General features: G+C 46.0%; 1 pseudogene; it reads right to left on the bottom strand.

The window, feature by feature from the left end:
- Positions 1-24,409, bottom strand: part of LOC138467393 (zinc finger protein 208-like) — a 419,830-nt pseudogene that overhangs the window by 374,685 nt on the left and 20,736 nt on the right.

The following is a 24,409-nucleotide window of genomic DNA, read 5'->3' as shown; positions in this document are numbered from 1 at the left end:
GATATTGGCTAGATCGGCCATTTCTTCCGGGGATGTAAGGGTTCACCCTGTGGTGTCTGAATCAGAAAAATAACAACTATCGACCCCTCTAGATAAGGTTTCAAAATCTTCTGAGTCCTCTGATTCGGAGTCTGTCAAAGGAGTGGACTGGGATAGATTAGGTTTTAACCCTGATGGTCCCAGTGCTGATGGAGACGGAATACCATGGTTAAAAAAAAGGCTCGGCGGGAGGAAAGTTTAGAGCGCTGGGTCTGATGAAAGAAACGATCAGTCGGATTTTTAGAATTATTCGGTCCCACGGTTCTATGTTATAATGAGAGAGTGGGACGGTATCTAGTAAAACTCGAGTCTTAAAGAACAGCTCCTGTGGACTATATCGAATATGTAACTGAGAGGTCAACACCTCTTTTAAGGTGGATACACGATCATAATCTAGGAGATCAACTAATATATTTTCCCATTCTGGTGGTACCACAATTATTAGCATGGGGGTTCAATTTTGTATCAGTTGACTCAAATCCCACCCCTGACATATGTAACAACTCATGGTGACAACAGTTAAGATAGACGCAAGACATCACTGTTTAATAAATACCCTTGAACTGTAAATGCAGGGTGGAAAAATGCCTATTCTGAACCTAAATTGAAGATGGGAGCAAGCTTTGACCATCAAATGAAAAATAAGGCCGTCCTGGTGGTGTCTTGTCAAAGTAAAAAGGCCTATACTAAAAACCTATTGCCAAATCCTTACAACTATTTACAGAAAGTGTGTGGGATAGGGTTTTCAAGAAAGTGTTCACAAATAAGAAGTCAGAATGTGATTGCTAGGGGTCTTCCTTCCCCAAGTTTTGAGCACGGGACAAGGTGGATCTCCAGAGAACAGCACACACTGGAGTCTTCCGAGCACGAGTTGACAGTTCCGTACCAGCTATCAGGTTCTTCGATGGTTGTCTCTTTTCAATAAAAGTCTCTTGCCTGTGAGGGCCTGATGCAATCAACAAACAAATACAAAGTTCTGTCCCACGCATACTTTGGGGTGAAGGCTTCACCTCTAGGTCCACTGGTTCCGGGTGTAGACCCCTCAGAAGTCGTATTCAACAAAATCAACTTAACAGTTTTGGGTGATAACATTCCACCCCTGGATCTCCCTCTGTCGGGCTCGGACCCCTAAGCTTCTTTCATTCACAAATCTTAATGTCTTTTTAAACAGTTCAGGCTTTACCCCTTTTTGTCTGCCTCCCTTTTCCGGGTTCACTCTTGCCAACTTTCACCCAAACAGTTCACTGTGGGCATCCCTTGGTCGGGTTCACTTCTGTCATCACATTGTTTATAGGGACTTCAGGCCTCGCCCCTTTTTGTTAGCATCCCTCTGCCGGGTTCACTTGAGCCAACCTTTGCTAAACAATTCACTGTATTTCGGGACTTTAGACTTCGCCCCTTTTTGTTAGCATGCCTTCGTCGGGTTCACTCTTGCCAACCTTTACAACACACAGTTCATACGTTAGTTTCACCAAGCAGAACTCATCTCCCTTTCCTTCACAATAATCTGTAGGTCAATGACTTTCAACGGAACAGAGAATTTTACAAGACCCCTGTATGACCACTTTGACCTCTCTTCGCCTCTTCTAAAGGCCTACTGGTTACGGTAGTCTCTACCATGGGGTAATCGCCCAGCCTTTCCTGCTTGAGCACCCATGTGGTGCTGGACGCCTCGTATTGCTGTGGTTTTACCCCTCTTTCATAAATTGTCTCTTTAAACCTTTCAAAGTTCAAAAATAGCTGTTGGCTACTTTTCGTTCAACACAGTTCAATCTCTTATCGACTCTCCCCTCGACTCACCGGCTGTGATGAACCGCCTGGCTTTCCTTCTCTTTGGAGTCAAGGTTGGTACCTCCAAGAGAAGCGTCTCTCCCTGGCTTGGTAATCAGCGGAGGAGGGCCTTGTGTACTGCTGAGACCTGCTGCAATACACAGTGGCTATTGTTCTCAGTCTCAAGTTTCCATCTGCGGAGTACATGGGCCTTGGTCAGAAAGGGCAAGGTCGCTTCTCTCCTTGTCACCCTCTCAGTATGCACAGTTAGTCAGTTAGTTTAGTTAGTTGGTTTATTTGTAAAGCGCAGCCATACTCTTAGGTAACTGGGTGCATTGTCTTAGGAATGGTAGAGTTACATAAATTGCACATACAGGATATAACAAAGGATTGTACACAGTCTTTCGCCTCCTCCTGAACTACTGTACTGAATTAGCTCTCACGTCGTGCGGACTGCCTTGATCATCCTGTGCGCTTATGCTCCACCTTTTATCCCTCTGGGGAAGGGAAAGGGACGTCAGGTGTGGGTGAGATTCTGGTCAATTGCCTGACTTTTCCAGACCCTAGTATTGGGACATGTCAGGTAAACGGCTCTGGTGATAGTCCGTTGTCTTTCGTGTTGTGCGAAAGTGTTCATGTCGGAAAAAGGGGGAAGGGCAGTGTTTTGAAATATCCTACGAGGTAGGATGGGGAAAAGGTGTCGAAAGAAGGGGGATACTGCATCTCACCAGTCGGTGTCCCACTCCCCAAGGACCTCCGTCCAGGTGATCCTCCCTCACTCGTCCACCCCCAGGGAACTGGATCTAATAGCGATGTCCGTGTCCTGGCCTCCTGGATGGAAGATCCCCGGGGACTAACTAGCGAGACACCGGCAGGTTTCTCACAGCACCCACGTGGCGTCGGACCACTCTGTCTGCAGTATCTTTCTTGGCTTCCACATGTTCAGTTACTCCTCTGGTTTTCAATTATATTCGTGTCACTCGTTACATACTTTTCACACACAGTTCTCTTTAGATTTCTTCCTACAATGTTGGCTCTTGCAATCTTGGTTCTAACACAAGTAGATCTGGTATCAGTCTCTCTGACTCACCGGCTGCACTGTCTTTACTGGCGCTGCTTTGATGTAGGAGCCAAGGACAGTACCACAGCGGCAATCGTTCCTCCTCGCCTGGCTTATCGATGCGGGAGGGCCCCAGGTAACTGACATACAATGCAGGTTTCTTCAGCTTTAGTCCCCGGTCTTAGGTTTCTTATTTTCCAAGGTTCGTGAAGGTATCGGTCCGAAAAGGTCAAGGGCACTTCCCTCCTTGCAACCCTCTCTGATGTCGCCACCTTTCTCCTTGTGTGCTTTGCCTTGCTGAGAGTGTGCTTTTGTGCTCCACCTTTTATCTGTGTGGGGAAGTGTGATGCAAGTCAGGTGTGCGTAATGATCAGTAATTGCCTGACCATTGTATTGGGACATGTCAGGAATTCGGCTTTGGTATTAGTCTGTTGTCGCTCACAGTGTGAGAAAGTGTTTGTGTTTGAAAAGGGGGTGGGATGTGTAGAGTTTTTAAGTATCCTACTTCGTAGGATGCGGAAAAGGTGTTATAAGCAAGGGGATACCGCATCTTACACTTCGGTGTCCCACTTCCACTCCCCGAAGACCCATCATCCAGGCGCTCCTCCCGCACTGGTCCACCCGCAGGAACTGGCTCCAATAGCGATGGTCGTGTCCTGGCCAACTGGATGACAGATCCCCGGGGACTAGCGGGTGAGACACCTTCAGGTTTCTCACATCAGACACACCTTAATGACCTGCAATTACTCCACCTGTTTGCTACATAACAAGCCATGAGGGGGGTGTTTCAGGTGGAAAGGACCCATCAGTGGCAAATGTTTTAAGAATTTGGCACTATTGAGACCTTTACCTCTGAAAGACCCTTCAGATTCCATTACAGAGCAAATACATATTCACTTAAAAAAATGCAAAGCAGCACAGTAATGATCCCCTTTTAAACGTTAGTTGTGCTGCCTACCTGGACAGGCAAAAAAGATGTCGCTTTCCGTGGAGAGGCACTTGTTATCAACATCATGAATAAGAGCAGCTGTAAGTAGGTGAAAGATGTCATCTTTATGTGAGTGACATTACTACTGTGGTCCGAGAAGAAGATCTTTTTCAGGCATGGATTATTTTGCATTCTGGGATTTCTAGTTGTCCGTTCAGGGTGCGGCAAATAAAGCTAAAACAAAATGTGTTTGAATTAAAATGTTTCTTTTTTGATAAACATATTGTAAAGTTGCTTTAATATGATATAGGTATATTTGGACCATAAACTCCATCATAGCCCTGAGGTTTCATAAGACCATGTAGTCCTGTTTTTCTTTCCCATGTATGATATGATATGATATGGTATTTGTAACGCGCCTATACACAGGTGTTTCAAATGTAACATTTAGGAAAACTGGAAGTCCAAAAAACAGGACAGGATGGCCTTTTGACGTACAGCAACGGGAAACTTTAGAGCTCTACTCTAGAAAACAGTGTTATTTTAGGCCTAGAAATTCAAACTTTTTTTATTTGTACCATGTGGAGCGTAAAAGGTATGTGTTAAATTTTCTAAACTCTAGAGTGGGTAAAAGCCCAGCTTCAATCTTTAAGGTGGGTGATCCAAGGCAAATCTCTACTAATATAGAGGAATCACCTTAACAGAGTTATTAATTTCCTTCCCTGTTGTCTCCAGTCACCAAAGTTGTGTGGGCCATATAGAGAACTGCCCTACAGGAGAATAAGTGAAACTCTTTGCTTTGCCCTGTTATGCCATGATATTGAGTATTGTGTAGCCAAATCTACCGTTTGTGCAGTTTCTTGCCAGCCATGCCAAGGTAACACACATGGTGCTGATGTCCTTGCACACATTGGGCCTCATGGGTTTGATGGTAATTAGGCGGCAAATCCACCGAATTACCACCAAACTCGATTACTGTTACTACCTTTGATCCCACAGATTATTATTTGTTGTTTTTTTTGTTGTTTTTATTTTTTATAAAGCGCTACATGCCCACAGGCCTCAGATTGCTACAGAAAACATGAACAAGGTACAACAAAATAGAATAAATAAACATAAAAAATAATAAATAGCAAGCAGGAAAACATGATAAACTATAAGGTAGAGAACAGTAAGAAAAACGGAGACATACACTAAGAGTCTTAAATTAGAAGACCCCATTTGCAGGTATCAGGATTTGGTGGGTCAAACAGCTAGACACCGGAGATATAGGGGGGAGGGGGTGGTCAGCAGCTTACTGGTGGGGGCTTTGCTCCACTGAACGGAGTGCTTATGTGGACGACTCTTGGGTTGCGTCCCAGGTGACTCTGGGAGGATATATGCACTTCTTCCGAGGCACGGCCAGGACACCAGTCAAGAGTAGAATCTGGACACTGACATCATTTGACAGAGCACCTGCAAGTTCATTCATGCCTAATAAATAACACTGCAGGGATTGTTCCGGCTACACACACTCAGGGTCCCTTGGTTCAGAGCAAGGAAGCAGGAGAGGGCGGGGGGCTTCCTGCATGTGAGGTGTGGGGGACTTCGCATGCTGTTTTGGGTGAGAGGGTGGAAGGTTGTGCGCACATCTTGCATGTTCACTAAATACATGTTAGGCTGATGTGGGTTTTCCTTTCAAAGCCAAAACCCACAGACACTTCTGGTGGATTCCTTATCCAGTGTATAGTGGAGTGGGGTCCCTTTGATGAGATGTGCTTGTGAGTTTGGACCTGTATTGGCACCTAAACTTGCTGCTCATCTGTAGGTTGATTGACTGACTTATTACATGAGTCAGGGACTCTACATATATTAATGAAGACAAGAAATAATAGTTGAAGATACAGGGCCCAAACAGTTGCTTCTAACTAACAGATCGACAGGGAGCGCACCTGGGCTCGGTGCATTGTGCTTAGGGCGGCTACAGAATGATACATGAACTTCAAGGATTGTAAACTGGAGAGGGCCTAATGTGTCTTGGCTGTCACGATAACTCTGAATAATGTAATCATTATTAGAGAAAATAAAGTTGAATCAATCATCCTTTTATAGGGAGGAAAAGGCGTTACACTGCACATCTTCTGCAACTGCTGATTCAAAGGGACGCCCTCTGTTCTGCTCTTTAGCAGCCGAGGCAGACATCAAGGTTTTCCACCTTTTCTTTGGCTTTTAATTCCATGTTTCTGTTTCATCAAATCATTTTCTTTTCACAGAGACAAACCTTAACATATGCAGATCGATTTGCCAATTTTAGTGCTTGAAGTACTTCACTTTTTCTTCCTCTTACCAGGTAGTCTTTTTTTTGTTCCTCTTCTAGGCGGTGGACACCTATTTTCCATGTTTGGTCAAATATGCACCCAATAAACTAACAATAACTTTATCAAAATCCCAAACAGTAAAATGAGCAATAATGCAGCATTTTTGTGCACCTCTGAAGAAAGACATTTGTGAGTTGAGCATGTGTACAAGGTAAAGTTTAGCTGCATAAATGGACACCAATAAATAAATAAACTATAAATGCTCTGAACACAGTTTTCAGTGCACGGCTCTATGTAGCTGGGTGCAGTCACTGTTGCATGGGGCCTTGTCCCGTATACTGTATGATTGCCCCATCATCTGCTCAAGTTCCCATGTTTCATTAATCCAAACGTTCAGAATGTTAAAGTGAAGTCATAATGGAGACCAAGAACCTAGTATAGTGTTGCAGCAGGTAGGGTGATGGTCAATTTCAGGTGGACAAGATCGTTGTTACCCATCTTCGAAATCACCTGTTTTCAATTTAGCGTTAATTACAACTTTTGAGGGGAGGGCAAGACCGGTTACATCTATCGCCCCATCTCCATCACTCCCTTCCTGGGCAAGCTCCTGGAGAAACTGTCCATCTCCCAGCTTAATATCCACACTGAATCTGTTGGTTGTCTTCATGACCATCAGTCTGGCTTCAGAGCTGCCAGAAGCACGGAAAATGCTATCCTGAACATCCGTGAAGACCTGCTCTCCAACCTTGACTCCAACACCCCTTGCGTCCTCAACCTGCTTGATCTCTCTTCAGCCTTTGATACTGTCAACCATGCCATCCTGCTCAATCGTCTCCATGATAACCTGGGTATCACTGGTCAGGCTCAGGCGTGGCTGACTTCTTTTCTTTCCAACCGACCCTCCCAAGTTCAACTTGGGTCCTTCCTCTCTGCTATCTTTTTCTCTACCTGTGGTGTCCCCCAGGGGCCTAACCTCTCTCCCTGGCTGTTCAACCAATACCTGTCACTCCTGGCCCACCGCATAGCTGCTCTCTGCCCCAGATTTCAGTGCTACGCGGATGACACTCAGCTCATCTTCAGTACCCTTGGCCTCCTCCTCTACTTCCCTCATCTCCGACTGTCTGTATGCTATCCAGGTAAGGTGTGCTGCCATTGACCTCTGCCTTAATGCCAGTAAGACTGAGATTCTCATCACCGGCACACCCGCTCCCTCCTTTCCTGCAGCTCTCTGGCCGGCCTCTCTTGGCCCCCCTTCTTGCTCCCACCTGCAAGGCTAAAAATCTCGGGGTCATCTTCGACTCAACACTCTCCTTCTTTCCTCACATCGCTGACATCTCTAAGAAGTCACACTACCAGCTGCACCTCCTCAGAGGTATTCATCATCATATTATGTTTATTCGGAAACACATTTTCCATAAACAACAATAGAGAATAAAATACAATGCAAAATACATGACATAGTGATAAAAACTCATTAGGTAAGATAATAAGGTTAAAAAAGTGCGTGTGTATACAAATTCAGAACTACCGAGGGAGTGCCTGAGTATCCAACAAATTATCAGAGTTCAGTCAATTATTGAGAAAAATGTTGGTTCTCCGATGCCAGGCCTTTCTCAAATAGTCCACCAAGCCCCAAGCGACGGGTAAAGTAGCAGCAGACAGAAGATAACAAAGGGCCGGCCTGGCTTGAGACATTCCAGCAGGCCTCAATACTGGCAAGAGTGTTTTCCTCCTTAAGTCCAAGTAGGTAGGGCAAAAGAGCACAAAATGCAAAAGGTCCTCCACTGGGCACTGACAACAAGGACAAGCCTCAGGTTGAACATTGTGAGACCAATTTTTTGTTCGGGCCCCCAACCATAGACAGTCAAAGCGCGCTCTGGTGAGCGCCCAGCGGTCATAGGGTTGGTTACTATGTAACAAATACGGCTGGATGGTGTCTGCAGTGGTTAGAACAACATGCCTTCTGTTTGCACTGATGCCCAATTCAGAGAACTCTCTGTTTGACACGAGGATGGTTTTAAACAATTGTTTGTGAGCCCTCACATCACACAGAATCAAAAAGGCTGGAGGGCAGATGAGACTAACACAATTTAACTGGCTCACACATTTCTGAATATACATAAGCCACGGTATTTTCTTTATAGCCGGGCTTTTCACCAATGCAATTAAGATTTTATGTGAGAGAACAGCTTTCTGGTTTGACCATAATGCCAGCCAGTGCGCAAGAGGGGCCATTACCCATTCATCACCAATATGGGGGCACCCAACCTCTAAGTGGGTGCCGGAATTTGGCACTGACTGAGGTAACCCAAGCAGTTTTTATAGAAAGGTATTCTCCGCTTTTTCAATACTTAAAATCTTTTCAAAGCCCCACGGAGCAGCCCCATAGTTGGTGGCTGTTTTGGTTTGTGCCCTGTAAACTTCAAGAATTAGCTTGAGTGGCTCCCCAGAACAATCGTTTTGAAAACAGGACAAGCCACCCAATGCCTGTCTCATCCTCGTACAATTCTCAGTAAAACAGATTCCAAATATACAAAACTAGTGAACCTGGGAATAGGTTCTCCACCACTCACTATCCTACCTTTCCTCTCCTTCCCCCAGAAGCTCCCCGTCTCCAGAGCTCTGGTTCTCTCCAGTATGGACTATTGCAACAGCCTCTTTCTAAATCTGCCTGCTTCTACTCTCCGCCCTCTGCAACTTATCCAGAACAGGACTGCAAGACTTGTCCTTGGCCTCAAGCCCTGGGATCGTATCTCTCCAGGACTGAAATCTCTGCACTGGCTCCCAGTGGCTGCGAGGATTAAGTTCAAAACCCTCTGCATCGTCCACAAGGCCTTCTGGGGCCTGGGGCCTCAATACCTTCAACTCTCTCTTTCTAAATACCTTCCTTCTCGAGCTCTTCGCTCATTTGTATCCAATTCCCTTAGGGTCAGTTGTTTCTCTAAGCAATGAGTTGGTGGTAGATCTCTTTCTTCGGCTGCGGCCTCCCTCTGGAACAGCCTCTCTACCTCCCTGAAACTTGAGGAGAATCATCTTCGGTTCCCTAAGCATCTCAAAACCTTTCTTTTTTCGTCTGCTTTTTCTCCTCTCCCCTGCTGTTTTCCTGGCTGACACTGAAACTGCACTGGTTACCTGGCCACCCTCTGATCTCAGGCCCAGGTCCACTCCTTCGCCAGTCGCACTCCTGCACTGCCTTCCTTGCAACCCCTGTACTTGGTGACTGTTTTCTGTATCCCTACGGTCCCACTTCCAGCACTTGACACTGGACGTCTGCACTTACCCTTTCACTTGCCGTCCGCTGGCCGTACTTTTACTTATTGTTATTTATTGTCTTATCCCATGTACTGCACTGTCCTCTCCCCCTTCCCCTCCCACACTTCTCCTCCTTCCCCTTCCCATGTACTTGCACGATCTGAATGACACCTGGCATAGTAGGATCGCTGTCTGTCTCCCTTGCCTCGTCGCGCCTTGAAACACTTGTGTATAGGCGCGTTATAAATGCCATATCATAACATCTCTTAAACCAGAGCCAGATAGGACCAAGCACATTATTTCAGCCCTGCATGGCAACAAAAGCAGTATTTATCGCTATAAGCACAACCATCTTGGGTGCTGGTACTTGTTAGTTTGTTATTAAAGGGGGAACCAGGCTTTGTGCAATTCATGCTTCCTTTATAAAGAAATTACACATATGTCCACGACTGGAAAAACTGTTTCCAAGACCAGGAGGTTCTCCACGAGGTGCATAGGTGAGTGGGCAGGGGGGGCTTGCTGCAGGGTCTACTTGGATTAGAGGCTGAGATAAGGCAGTCCAGTGATACTCGGCCTGGGGCAATACCTGCAAGGACACGGTTAAGGCTTGCAGAGGAGCAGCTGGCCAGCATGAAATGCGAGCGGCTGCTTGCAGAATTGCTTGTGTGCCAGGCTCCTGATTTTCCAGCTCTTTCCCCAGGTGTCTATGTATAATGCATTCCTAATCCTAGAAAAAAGCGATCTCTGGAAACTAACACAGAGTATGATATTGTAGTAAGTCTGTAGATGTAAAGACTGGATGTAATTATCGGTCATTGCTTTGCATAAACATCTAGTCGGCTTTGTGAAAGCAACAGGTTGATAAGAGAGAATGTCACAGAGTTTGCGATCAGCTCATGGGTTGAGCATCATTTGCACAGATATATGCAGGTCATAGGTTTTCCATCAAAAGCATTTGCCTGTGTGATCAGTTACATTTTCAGCTAGCAAAAAGTTCCTGTTCTCTGCACGGATTGTGCAGATACATAGAAACACTCTCATTCATTTTTGTAAATCAATGATTTATTTTTCCTGTTTTGAAGCACTCACATACCACCTGTGACTAACGGATTGTGTGATGTTATGAGAATGCATATAGGTTATTTATACCCCGGGCCAGATGTGGCGAGGAGGCGAGTGTTGGTGTACTGCAGCATACTGGGACTTACTGTGCTCTCTCCCCACCTGTAGCCTCACCCTAGCGCTGTGATGCGTGCTGCTGCGGTGCAAATATCTCATAAACGATGCGTCCTAGGTCTCTGAAAAAAAAATGTCACCTTCAGGTTTTATTTCTCGCGTCAAGACCCTAAATATTAGCTTTGTCTCAGCCTTCTACAACCACATTGATGTTTCGCCGATTTAAGGCATCCGTGAAATCTGGGGAATGGGGTGGGGTGTGCAAATGTCATGAGGGCAGGCAAGAGTTGGCATGCTGCGGCATACTAGGACAAATTGTGTGCTCTCCCCATGTGTCGGCTCACCCTGGCGCGGTGCTGTGTGTTGTGGTGCCTTGCAGTGGAAATATCGCGAAAACGGAGCGTCCTAGGGCCTTGAAATATGGTTTTCGAGTCCGTTAGAAATTTAGTTTCTTGCTTCGAGATGCTTAAAATTAGCCCTGTCCGGTCCTTCTAAGAGATCATTGATGCCTCGCCGATATTAGGCAACCCGTGAAATCTGGGGAAAGGGGTGGGGTCTGAAAATGTCATGTAGCCAGTCATATCGGTTGGGTGCTAACATGTAACTATGCGCAATTTGGTATAGATTGGCAGAACGGTGTAGAATTGTATAAGCAACACGCTTTCTGCCATATACATATATTCAGTGAAAAACGTTGTTAAAAGGGACATTCTGGTTAAGTTTCATTAGGGACATTCTGGTTAAGTTGCATTAACAAAAACCTATCCAATTCAGGGACAAAACTTTATTAAAAAGGGACACTATGGTTACAAGTAAAATGAAAAAACCCAAGAAATGTGGCAGTTATGGTAAGCTATGCAACCATAACTCGCACCACCACCCTGCACTGCCAACACTAACGCCCAGTCAGGATTATGCCCGTCCTCTCCTTCACAAGCGAGTGGTGGCGGTCCTCTCACCGAGTCTTTCAAACAGCATTTACCTATATACGCCGGGCAATCCCACAAAACCCTCAACGGATCCAAAACACAGCCACTAGGCAACAACTCATACATACTCCACAGGAAGCAACACACGGCATCAGATCCCAGAGCAGTCCACTGGCTACCAATCAAAAAAGGATCCAGTTTAAAGCCCTCTACATCGGCCGCAGATCTCTAGGAGGTCAAGGAGTGGAAAGCCTCCAAAAAGGTAATCTCACTCTAGTCACCAACCAGAGACCCAAGATCAAAAATGGGCAAACTATAGGAAACCTGCAGAGAAATAAACGGAAGCACTGCCTTTTCCAGTAAGGTGGCCAAACCCTGGAACGCACCTACAGGACCACCTGAAATTCAGGGAAAGATAAAATATGAAACAGGTTCTCCCACGCTTAACCTTAATAAGGTTTAACCTACACGCATCAAGCAGCAGAAACAACCTTCCTCAAAGTCCGATTTACATGCAGAGACACAACATAATAGAACCCCCCCTACCACCACCTGACCAACCTCATAGTACAAAGCACACGACATTTAGGAACCTATAACTTGAAGACATAGCATCAAGGCATCGTCAAAACCATAAGAGGATGCCTTCTCTCTCCCAGAATATCTAAACCTAAACAACAGGCACCTTCACGCATCAACAACTAAAGCCAAATATCCATAACTCAAAAATGCAAACCGCAGCAAAACCAATAATTTAAAAGCACTACACCAACTCCAAGCACACATCCCACCTTCCGACTATCCCCCAGTTTCTTCCACCTCACTCCCCAGACACAAACACACACACACACGCCTTGAAACACTTTTGTATGGGCGCGTTATAAATGGCATATCATATCACAGACTTTCTCACAAGGCTTTTGAAATAAAAAGTAAAAAAGACCGTCCTCAAATGTCATAAAATACTACAACTGAACTACTCAACCCCGGGCCAACACATGGCCACAATTTAAGCACGAGGGCGCCTCTCTGGACACAAAGCCTTCAAAGCCTCCAACTCTAGATAAGATTTGTAAGTGGGAGTATTTTACTCCCTGTTTTTTAAAGTTGGGACTAAAATTACTTTTTAGGGTGTACAAATGTAAATCTAATTCCCAATGGGAGTATTTATTAGAAGAATTTAGAAATATGTTTTAACTGGAAAACGGAAATGTTTTGTAATAATGATTTGTTTGCGCCTAGTTAATAATGCACATTAAAAGATACACGTTTACTTCTTTCCATCAGGCAGTTATAGTAGTAGTTTCGTCCTTTGTTAGTGCGTGCAATACTGGTCCAAACATCCATGGAACTGTTCGAGTGAAAAGTTCGATGTGCCCATTTCCTATTTTTTATGGAAGTATTTTTACTCCCTATTTCTATTTCCTGGGAGTATTTCCCTATTTTATGGAGTAAAAGTGGCTGATATACCCCTTATTTGTTGGGCTGCCTCCAACACTTCTGACCAAGAACACTTACAAGTATGTAGAGCTCAGGGCCCTTCTGATCTGCAAACTCAAGACAAAGCACTGCAATCTTACCTTTTCCTGTTCTCTCAACTAATGACACCCTCCCCCTCTCGCCCAGATCCACCTGAGAGCCAGGAAAGCATGCAAAGGGCAGAGCGCTGTGGTACAAATCCTAATAAATACAAATATAGGATCTCATTCTCAGAAAGCAAGGCAAAAGAAAGGAGCACAGAGAATGCAATGGTTTAATGTGTGCTGCTTTGAGAACTGCTCACATCACCTTATTCACAGAGGTGACCTGAGATTTTCCTAGAGGGCTAGACTTTAGCACTAATATGCGCTGTCCAGCCCCCTTGCATATATTAGTGTCAGGCGCGCACTAGCGCATCTCCTCCCTTGCACCCATGAGAATCTGGCCCTCAGCCTTTTTATGTGTTACGGCCAGAGATAAAATGCTGCACTATCAAGTTAACACGATAACGGGTAAGTAGAAATCGCTCCCCCGTCCTAGACTGGTGCCCTCTCCATGCCATGATACTGTTCAAGACTGCATGAATCATCTACAAAGCTAAGCTCCTTGTATCTGGTGGCGCACGCTTCTTGCACAGCAAAACTGACAACCGGCTCCAAAATAACTCTCCCGCGTATGGAGGACTCGCAAAATATCCTCCTTCTAAAACATGAACCAGTGTTGGCTAGGAGTGCCAGCATGTTCCTCCAGCACCGCAAACATCTCAAACCGTGGATTTTTCAATAATGCCAATGGACGCACAGACTGGAACTTGCAGTACTACACCTACACTACTGTTAAATGATGCAAGCCAAACATTGACTACCCTCACCCTGTGCAGTGCTCCACTGCTCTGTATACAATAAACAAAATATAATAACCCTGATTATCCACTGCAGATAAAGATATCAATTATGTAGCTCACTGTGCATGACCCGAGGTCATGACCTCTTGGGGCATAACCGTAGCCACGGCTACTGATGCTACACTCGCTGCTGTCATGCGATGCCTTTGCCCCGCAGTGGCATGATGTAGTTTCATCATGTTACCTTGTGTCTGGCCCTAACATGACTCTGACATGAACACAGACCTCCTCTGTAAATACTCTGCTATTTACACGCAGAAAAGTGATTTCTCCCATCAAAGACATTTCTGAAAGTAAGCAAAACTTGCTGAAATGAGTCTGCCTTACAGGCAAACTCGCACATAAAGAAAACCCTCCATGCAGCCATTAACATTGTTCAGGTGACAGTAAGCAATACTGAGGGCAAGAATTCTAGTTACAAGCTCCTAGCCAGCCATCAAAAACTCACTCGCCACCCCAATTCTATACATAGAAACAGCACACCATGTCTTACTCACCTGAACCTCTCTTTGCTTTTAGTCTCCGAGCTCTCAGAAGCAGCCGTAAACTGGCATGTTAGCGCTAGATGAACCGCCTACACAAAGAACCAAAGATCAGAAGTTATTGGTGTGTACAGACTGCAAGCTAATATGCTGAAGTGTAATAATGTAAACTGGCGGCACCTTGCTAGATCTGCGATAATCAACAACGTTTTAAAAAATTTATATAAACACACCTTTTTTATCAGGCAGAAAAGCTGCTCTTGGGACATAAGACACTCTGCAAGATGCACTATTATGAGAACATGAGCAAGAGAGCTATATGACTAACCAATATACTCATGTACATCAGCAAAAGATATACAATGAAACGTTCAAAGGAATCTTTATAATCTACATATTTAATACACATATATGAAATGTCATGCATGAATCCTACACATTGAGTACATTATATATATAGTGCAGTTGACAAATGGTCAAGTGTCTTAATTAGATTAATCTAGGTACATTGAGTACAAAGTACAAATGAAAAAGCTTAATTCCCATTAGATCTATATCATGATCTTGAAAATCAAATAATCAAATAATGCTCTTTTTCGGGCCAAGTTTTTGAGATGTCTGTATATTCCTAGTGCCCTGCCAACACGTGTTTGAGGGAGAAGGGTCTGTAGGAACCGCACTCGTTCTTGGGTTGGCCTGGCTTCGGCAACACCGTGATCACGGCTTCTCTTAGGGATTCTGGAAGGATGTGGGGCAGTAGGTACTCCCCCCACACCTGAAGAAGGATCGGAGCTAGTAAAGCGGTGTATTCTTGGTAAAATTCGGCCGTTAGGCCATCTGGGCCTGGTGTCTTGTTCTTGGAAGTGATGCAATGACGTCCATAATCTCCTCAAGTGTAAATGGGAGTTCAAGTTCTTCCCTGGTGTGGGAGTCCAAGGACGGCGATGTGATTTTACAGAGTAGGGCCCGTATGTCAGCAATGCCTTTAGACGGGGAAGAGGCTGTATATAGGCTATGATGGAATTCCTTGAACGCCTCCACCACCTCTACGTCAGGCCATTTATTGTCGCCCTGTGCATCCAGTATACGTCTACATGTTCACCTCCCCTCTCGGAACGAACCACTCTGCCAGTTCTTCCTGGCTTATCTCTTTCGCGTATCTCCTAGCCGCGGCGGGAAAGGCTAAATAATCGGGTTTTTATCTAGTCGCAAGGGTCTCAAATCTCTCAAGCTCCATGTGAATCTGGGCTGATACTGTGGGTTCGGGATTCAAAGCGAATCTCTGTTGCAGTGTTTTAAGTTTACTTTAGGATAGGTCAAGATCTCTCCTAATTTCCTTGCCACCTAATGCCTTGTGATGTGGCCGCAGCTGTGTTGCATGCAAAAAAGGTGTAATATCGTCTTTGATGTTAGCCGGAAACACCACATCACGCAGGTGTGAGTTTCAGGAATATCTCTATGTTTCAGGGTTAAGAGCACCGGGGAGTGGTCGGACAGCGTGCGGGGTCGGATTTCAACATTAGCCACCCTCCCCATCAGTGAGCTGTAGATGAAGAAGAAATCGATACGGATGACATGACATATCGTGGGCCGAGGAGTAGAAAAAGAATTCCCTGGCTGTGGGATATATAGCTCTCCAGGCATCTCGGAGATCGTACATCTGCATAGTGGAGAGTAAGTGACGGGCCGCTCGGGTTTGGGGCCTGGGCGCTCTGATAGATCTGTCTAGGGTGCAATCAAGTATCAGGTTCATACCCCTCCACCCCCATCTGGGGTATCCCTAAGTATCCCGCCTTGATATTTGTATGTTCAAAAAGAATTCAGGGGTATCTGTGTTCAGGCAATATGTGTTTATTAGTATGGTCTCTAGCCCTTCAAGTATACAGTGCAGAACTTTATAACGCCTGTCAGGGTCAATATGGGAATGCTTGACTGTGACCTTCAGGGATTTATGTATAAGTATAGCGACCCCTCTGGATTGTGTGGAGTACGAGGTGGAGTACCTGTTTGGTCCCCACGTAGGAGCAATACTGCGGCATGTGGAATCAGTTGCATGGGTGTCCGGAAGAAAAAAGGATATTGGCTTTCTATGTGTATAGGAGACCACTTTCTGGAATTTCGGGAAGTTCCCCAACCCTCTAACATTCCAGCTTAGGATTGTCAGCTGTTGTGGCATTTCCGCATGGTGAAGTAGTATCCCATAATGAGTAGCAATTTCATGTGTGGATACATAACATACCTGTCAGTGTTTTAATGGTTAATACAAAACATTTCCCCTTTGTAGCGCAACTGGCGCTACCATAACTGTACCTTTCCGGGGAAGAACTTATAACTGTTCGCCCACCCCCCTCTCCCATTGCCACCCCCAACCCAGCAGTGTAAACCTTCCCCCCCCTTCCTTCCCCATAACCATACCATTGGGCCAAATGGCCTTAGGAAACCACAACTTGAACATACACATTTAGCAGTTGCCTGTGGGAGCGCTGTAGCTGTACGGCCTTTGCCGGAGTACAGGGGGATTTCCCCTTTCTGAGACCAGTATCAAGGTGAACGGCAAACTTAAACTACCATTTTCACTTGTCACAAATAAACTCGCAGATAGTACAAATGGTATAGTGCGTACAGTATCAGTACTCATCAATCGGAATTCCAGACCATTAGGCACAGAGATCTGTGCCTCAATAAATGTAATGGCTTCACTCGGGACATGAAGAAGTATAGTTTGCCCCGCAATTGTAGTTTTAATCTCACGGGGAACAGCATTGCATATTGTAAATTTCTTTCACAAAGTCGTTTCTTTACCCCAGTGAATTGGCGTTGCTCCAACTGTACCAGGACCGAGAAGTCAGGGAAGATGCAGATAGTGTGGGAGCCCAGTTCTTCGTTTTCTCTGGCAATTCGCAGTATCGCATCCCTGTCCCGGTAACTAAGGATTATTCCAATAATGGGCCCGGGAAAGTCTCCTGGCTTTGGTTTGGGCGCAGGTGCCCTATCTGCCCTCTCCATGGTGAAGAGCGGGGACAGATTTGGTTGATCCAGGAGGTCTATAAGCAGTTTTTCAATAGCCAGCTCCATCCTTTAAGTGCATTTTCAGGGGACCTCTACGATGCGTATATTGTTCCTGCGAGAGCGTGATTCTAAGTAGTCACACTTGTTCTTGGTAACTTTCATCTCATTGGAAAGTGTAGCCACACTGTTTCTTGCAGAGAACGGATATTGTCCTTGTTAGTGCTTATCCTGTTTTCCGCCTCCGTTATGCGGGCCCCTTCATTGGCTAGCTGGGTTTTTATTGAGGCTACAGTGACATTGAAGTCTTCCAGTTTCTCATGGACAGCAGCAAATCCTTTTGCCGTGGCCTCCATAATGCCCGATAGGTCAGGTAAGAGGGGTGGGACTCAGTGCCTGCAGCGGTGTGATCCGGGAGCAGTTGATCTTGCTGGCTGGCTGGCATCTTTGCGTGGGGTTGCTTTAGTGAATTTGTTGAAAGCGACGTTTTTTTTTTCCTTGTTGCCAAAGCCTTTAGTTATATTAGCCAACAGAAGCGTGCACAAGGTGGCTAGAGCAGTGTGCGCCACACCCAAGGAGTTTCAACTGGTTAGTGCCTGCATACTGTGTAAAACCCCACCTTTCTAGAAGCAATCTCATTAACATTGCGAGAGCCACAATTGGAGCAAAACGTGACTACTGTAACATCCTTCTCATAAGCACTTCTGCCAATAACATTAACAGACTACAGATTGCACAAAACAACGCCCTCAGAGACGCCCTCGGCATCCCCAAGAGAGAGCACATCTCCCAGGCAAGAAAGGACGCCCATTGGCTCCCAATAAGAGAACGCATAACATTCAAAGCCCTCACCATCATACACAAGTGCCTCGCAAAGACCTTCTGATGCCTATGCGTGTACTCTGTCTATCTGTGCAAGGGTGGAACACACTTCCATCCCTGAGACTGCGGAAAGTAGGACCTGTCATTACTTTGTTGGATGTCAATTAAATCGACTGCCTCCTTGCTGCACCTGGTATCCCCAGCACGCCCGCAGACCCACACCAGACTTTACTTCATTATATGGGCTTTGCTCGTAGTGTTCAATCCCCGGGGGTCCCGCCCCCTAGTGGTGTTGTCTGGCCCAGGCCTCAAAAAGACATCATCTGGGGTACAATGGGTGTTAATAGTGGCCTGCTGAGCAAATCAGCAAATCCTTGGCCCTGGGCAGTCAGTACACCACGTCTGAGGTCGGAATCGGCCAGCTGCTCGTGTGGCTGGGCACTGGCTGCAGAGCCCAGATCGGAGAACGTGTTATTTGGTCTAGTCGCTGCTGGATCTGCGCCGAAATGGAACAGCAGCTCTCTGGCCGCGGCTCCTCCTGATGCAGGGGGAAGGTGCGATATTGCCACAGGAAATTTCAGCCAAGGATTGTCACAAGGTCTGGGGGCCCGGGTGCGGGACAGCAAGTGCCGTTCGGCGGCAGCGGATGAGTTGATATGCACCTTATTGCTGGGGAGTGAGAGCGTTCTTAGGAGCATTAGGGCGAGGGCTCACTTCCTGATTGCTAGTCCGCTGATGATATCTCTGTTGAGGCGAGCTGCAGGGAAGTCTCGGGCTTGCTGGATTCTCCCAGTGTCCGCCGCATGTGCCCCCGGCAAGGTTGAGTGAACTGTTTCTCGGTGCAGAGATCACGTGCTGGTTCAATCTGTGTGCTCACATAGCCGTCCAGTTCGCCTGTTCCTCCAGCCGTCAGGTCCGCCCGCTCCTCGTCTTCCCTCCTCGGGTCACAGGGCCGAGGGCCCTGCAGGGGAAATGGTGGGCTGCTCACTCACCAGCAATCGCACCGGGGCCCTCGCAGCCGACCTCTGCAGTGCCGCCTCGCAGCAGTTGCCCCCAGCATCCCACGCACCAATGGAAGGGGTCTGCTCCCCGACCTCGTAGGTTACTATCAGAGACCGTTGAGGCACGGGGTCTCCCACTTGGCTTCCCGCAGCTGGAACCCAGCGACCCGCGCCACTCACACAGCCCCAATCAAGTCGCTGCACCACACTGCTTTCCAGGTGGATTGCTCGGCGGGTCACGGGAGCGGGACACCAGGTGCGCAAGGGTCTCCCCTCGCTTCTCCAGCGATTCTAAATGTTTTAGACAGATAGTGCCGCCACCAAATATATCGGATTTCGGCCGTGGTACAGAGCCATTAGGCTAGACAGCCATCTTCGCCGGCTGCTCAACAGCACCCCCCTACATTTTACAAATTTACATGAGTTTATTGATTAGGCATATAGCGCTCTTGTTCATATTCATTTAACATGAGGTCACTGCAGTGAACAAATAGAGTTTTGGCATTGATCTAGTACCCACAGCTCTTTTGCATACGTACTACGTAGATGGTCATTCAGCCATCACTTTGCATTCTGGTAGTTTTACTCTTCTGTTAATAATGAAAAAATATGTTTCCAAATGTGTTTTTGGAATTTATTGTAAAAATACACAGTGGTCGAAGTGGAAAAAGGAACTGGTGGTATTTTGGCAGAATATGTAATGCCTGGTAGCCACCACAGTAGCTTACCATTCAGGGATTGGCGCCTGTATCCTCGCTGGCGTTCCTCTCTTCGTGTTTGATGCACAGTCGTTCTATGGTCTTCCAGGTCAAAGAGGCAGTTAATCGAACACGGTAGCTGGTCTGATACGGCACGCTGCACACCCTGAGCTCCGGGTACACCTACAACCCTCCTGTGACGTTGCCATGGGAACTGAAGGCAAGTCTGTGGGGCTCCATAAAAGGCTGACTCCATGCATACTGCTCCTTTGTTGTCTCCTGGCCCTGTTGCCTTTGCCTGCTGCGGTCCCTTGCCTTCAATTCCCCGTTCCTTCTCCTCATCAATTTAGCTCTGGCTTTTCACTGCCTTTTAGCATATCCTATTCGAAAAGTTTATTCGGAAAAATTATCCATAAACAACATTTGCAAGATAAAATACATATAACAGTACAAAATACAGTTCTATTGTTAAAAGTCAACAGTTCAAACATAGAAACATTTTGTATAGAAAACAGATAAAAATGGTGCAGTCTAAGTACAGTAAAAATGGTATCCACCAATGAAATTCTTAAATGATTTTCGGATTAGAGATGTTCTGTCAGATTGCCCTCATTTTAGTCTGCCGATACCAAGCTTTTCTCAAATAGTCCACCGAGCCCCAAGCCACTGGCATCGTGGCAGCTGATAGCAAGTAACATAAGGCAGGTCTTGCCTGCGTAATGCCTGCAGTCTTAAGTAGTGGCAATAAGGTTTTCCTTCCCATATAAACTGGGCAAAACAACACAAAGTGTAAAAGGTCCTCCACGGGCCACAGACACCAAAGGCATGATGTGGGCTGTACATTGTGTGACCAGCTTTTTGTTCGAGCCCCAAGCCAAAGAGTCAAATCGAGAGCGCGTCAGAGCCCAACGGTCTGAAGGTTTATCACTGTGAAGCAGATACGGCTGAATACCCTCTGTGGATGTTAGAACAATGTGTGTTCTATTTGCAGGTATGCCCAAAGCAAGAGACTCCCTGTTCAGCACGAAAATGGCATTAAACCGTTGCTTATACTTCGTCACGGAACTGGGAGTCAAAAATGATGATGGACATAGGAGGCTCTCACAGTTTAGCTGAATAATGCATTTCTGAATGTAAGAAAGCCACAGGATTTTCTTTGCAGCTGGACTACTCACCAAGGCTCTTACAATCTTATGTGAGAGGGTAGATTTCGGGTTTGACCAAATTGCCAACCAAAGCAAGATGGGAGCCAACAACCACTCATCAGCAATATGCGGGCACCCCAGTTCCAAATGATTACCATAGTTAGGTGAAGACTGCGGTAGCCCGAGTCGTTTTTTGAGAAAAGTGTTCTCCACATTTTCAATGTTTGTAATTTTTTCCATGCCCCATAATGCTGCCCCATAGTTAGTGGCAGGTTTTGTGTGAGCTCTGTACACTTCAAGAATTAAATTAATGGGTTGTCCTACACAATTATTTTGAAAACGAGACAAAACCCACACGAGAGCCTGTCTCATCCTCATACATTGTTTATTTACATGGCCAGACCCCCGCCAATTCTCAGTGAAACAGACTCCCAAATATTCAAATTTAGTAACCCTGGGTATAGGTTCTCCGCCACTCCAAATCGTGCGCATCTTGAGATGATTTCCACCTGTACTCCTACAGGCCATAAAAGCCGATTTTTTGCAGTTCACTGTCACTTTATGAGTGGACATAAATTGTGTATAAACATCCAAACATTGTAAAGCTATGGGGGTACGAGCAGTTATGACCATATCGTCGGCATAACCAAGTACTGGGAGCGGAACTCCACCTACCCAGATATAGTCAACATTTGACTCAACCAATGCCTGATAGACACCATTTATATACAGGGCGAATAGTACCGGGGCCACAACACAGCCCTGACGAACACCCAAAAAGGTCTAAAAAAAGGCTGTACGCTGTCCCTGGTCTCCAAATGTAACGCAAGCCGATGTGTTTTCGTGGATCAATTGGAGGACTTTGACCGGTCCTCCGGGCAGCCCATGGACCTGAGCACAGCCCAGAGCATAGCCCTGTCCACCTTATCAAACGCGGTGCTCAGTACAATGAATGCTAAATATAATGGTTCACCCCTCAAATATTGATGTCGCACCCACCAAATATAGGTTCACGGCCTGGTCTCTTGTCCCCAGACCTGGGCGAAAACCATATTGTGTCTCTGTAAGTACCCCTGAATCAGTGATCCACTGTTCAAGCCGTTCTAGAACAGCCGACTGAACATTTTCAAAGAAGTGTCCAACAAGGATATCGGTCTATAAGAAAGGGGACTGCCTGGGTTACCCTTCTTAAAAATGGGGTAAATTATTGCCTGTCGCCAAGTGGCTGGATAAGTACCAAGTTCCAAATATGCGTTGAAACACTTGGTCAATAATGGCTCCCATACGTCCACCTCATCACAAAAAATGTCAGCTGGGATGGCGTCCGGGCCAGGGGCTGTTAACTGCAGCCTCTACCTCTTTTACAGTTAAACGCATAGATGTACCTCTAGGGCCAATACACCTTCTACGGGGATCCGCTTTGTATTGGGAACTGAAATGGTTAGACCATGCCATTGCACTTACGTTGTTCTCTTTATGGGTCCTTATTCTTATAAGGGGGCCATCAGCCACAAACTCCCAACATTTTTTGGAGTCTCTTAGCTGTACGGCCTGTGTAAGTTCAAGCCAAGCCAGCTCTTCTAAATGACTCTTCCTTTTTGTCAGAACATATTTATAGTGCGCCCGAGTGCTAATTATCTCCCGCCTTGTGCTCTCTTTTGCATGTAAGATTCTTTTAAGATTCCCCTGTGCTATCTGACATGGTTCATCGAACCAAGTCTGGGGGTTCAATCTCCCGGATTTAAAATCCTTTTGAAAAATGTCAGACATCGTGCTCCATATTTCTCACGAAGCCAAAAAGATTGTGCTAGGACAGGAACCATTTAAGAGGATAGTAGTAATTTCCTCTAAATTGGACTTACAGACAGTAAATTGTGTAGCCTTGGAGTCCAGCTTGGCCCATTTTACTCTGCGCTTACACAGTGGATTGATTCCGCAGTGATCCAATTGAGGGACAATAATAAGTGGGGCCACTGTCAGATCAATTCTTAATACCAACTGCAGCGCATGGTGATCACTAAACAGATTTTCAACCACCTCAAACTCCTTTCTTGGGTGCCAATCTTGTACGTAAGTGCAAACATAGTAAATCATGGGTGTCCCTTGGGTGCCAACAAAAAGCATATCCTTTCTTGGCTACATTGGATACACTGCCAGAGTCCTTTACACCTTCTGGTTCAGCGTTGTTCAGCATACACACTCTCTTCGCACCGTGGAAATACCAGAAGGAGAGCTCGTGGTGTGGGGAGCTGGTGTCCAGTGATTCCCGAGTACCAAATCCTCAGGGTGGCAGGGTACTGGTTTCTCCTGCTGCACAGTCTTTTGTTACGAAACCTGGCCTCACATCATACCAGCTCATCAGTCAAGAATCCACAGTCCCGTCATCCAAGCGATCAGGTATTCAACAGCATTCAAAAAGAAGGTAATGGGGTTCCGAGACATTTGGGGGGGCTGTGGAGGAGGGCAGGCCTACCATTTGGTTTGCAATCTTCAGTGTCAAGTTTGTTGCACTGGTGCTTGGCATGACAATGGCCAGAGGAATACAAATGGCACCAAATGCACCCTCAACTGAAATGTCCAAACAATATATTAATAATAGTGGAGTGAGCAGAGTGAGGCAGTCGGTGCAGTCTGTGCAGGAAGCGCAGGGAGCTGCTTCTGTACTGCCCACTCCTGAATATTATTCACTCCCAAGCTGTTCTTCTAGTGTTATGTCCCTCGGTCTTCCTTTGCCGAAGTCTACTGGTGCTCTACATAGTCGGTGAGTGCAACATTGGATATTGTGAACAGTCGTGGCAATTTGGCATCCCACCTGGTTACCCCGAGGATTTGGCGTTAAAAGGCAGAGGTTTTTTTCTTTTCGAGTAACAGCTTATAAACTGCCCCGCTATTCTTGGAGACTGTTGGGGAAATTCCCTTTGATCCAATTTCGTGGGCAATCTAAGCTAAAAGATTCTACCTCAGGAGTGAGGATGTCATTCCTTCATAACTTGCTATTACATTAACTACCCTACAACAAGAGCTGGCTGTGATTACTACTGAGAAGGGGAAGATCTCCTCATTCTTTCCTGTGAAATCGCGGAAAACGTATTCTCAGGCTATGTGAGGGGAGGGCACTACTTCAGACAATACAGTGATGAGAGCAGCTCATGCGAGTAAAGTGGAATGCGATATATCGGGTCTTGTTCTCAGTAGAGCACAGCGTGAATACTTCCACTTTCGATGCCTACGTGAGCCTGGGAAAAAGAAATACAAACCATTGAGAGCATACGTGATCGTTTGAGTGTGACGCCGGGTACATTTAGAACTCAAGCCACACTCGATTAATGAATCCCTGACACAATAATACCTGCAATCTGTATCCCTTCACCGTTCCTGAGGGATGACTCCAACATTCAGGATTCATTGGATACTGGCGTTA

This window comes from Ambystoma mexicanum, chromosome 4q, assembly GCF_040938575.1.
Source record: "Ambystoma mexicanum isolate Mex_15411 chromosome 4q, UKY_AmexF1_1, whole genome shotgun sequence".
NCBI classification, from domain to species: Eukaryota; Metazoa; Chordata; class Amphibia; order Caudata; family Ambystomatidae; genus Ambystoma; species Ambystoma mexicanum.
Note: the sequence above shows the minus strand (reverse complement) of the source record. Positions and strands in the feature narration are given on the sequence as shown.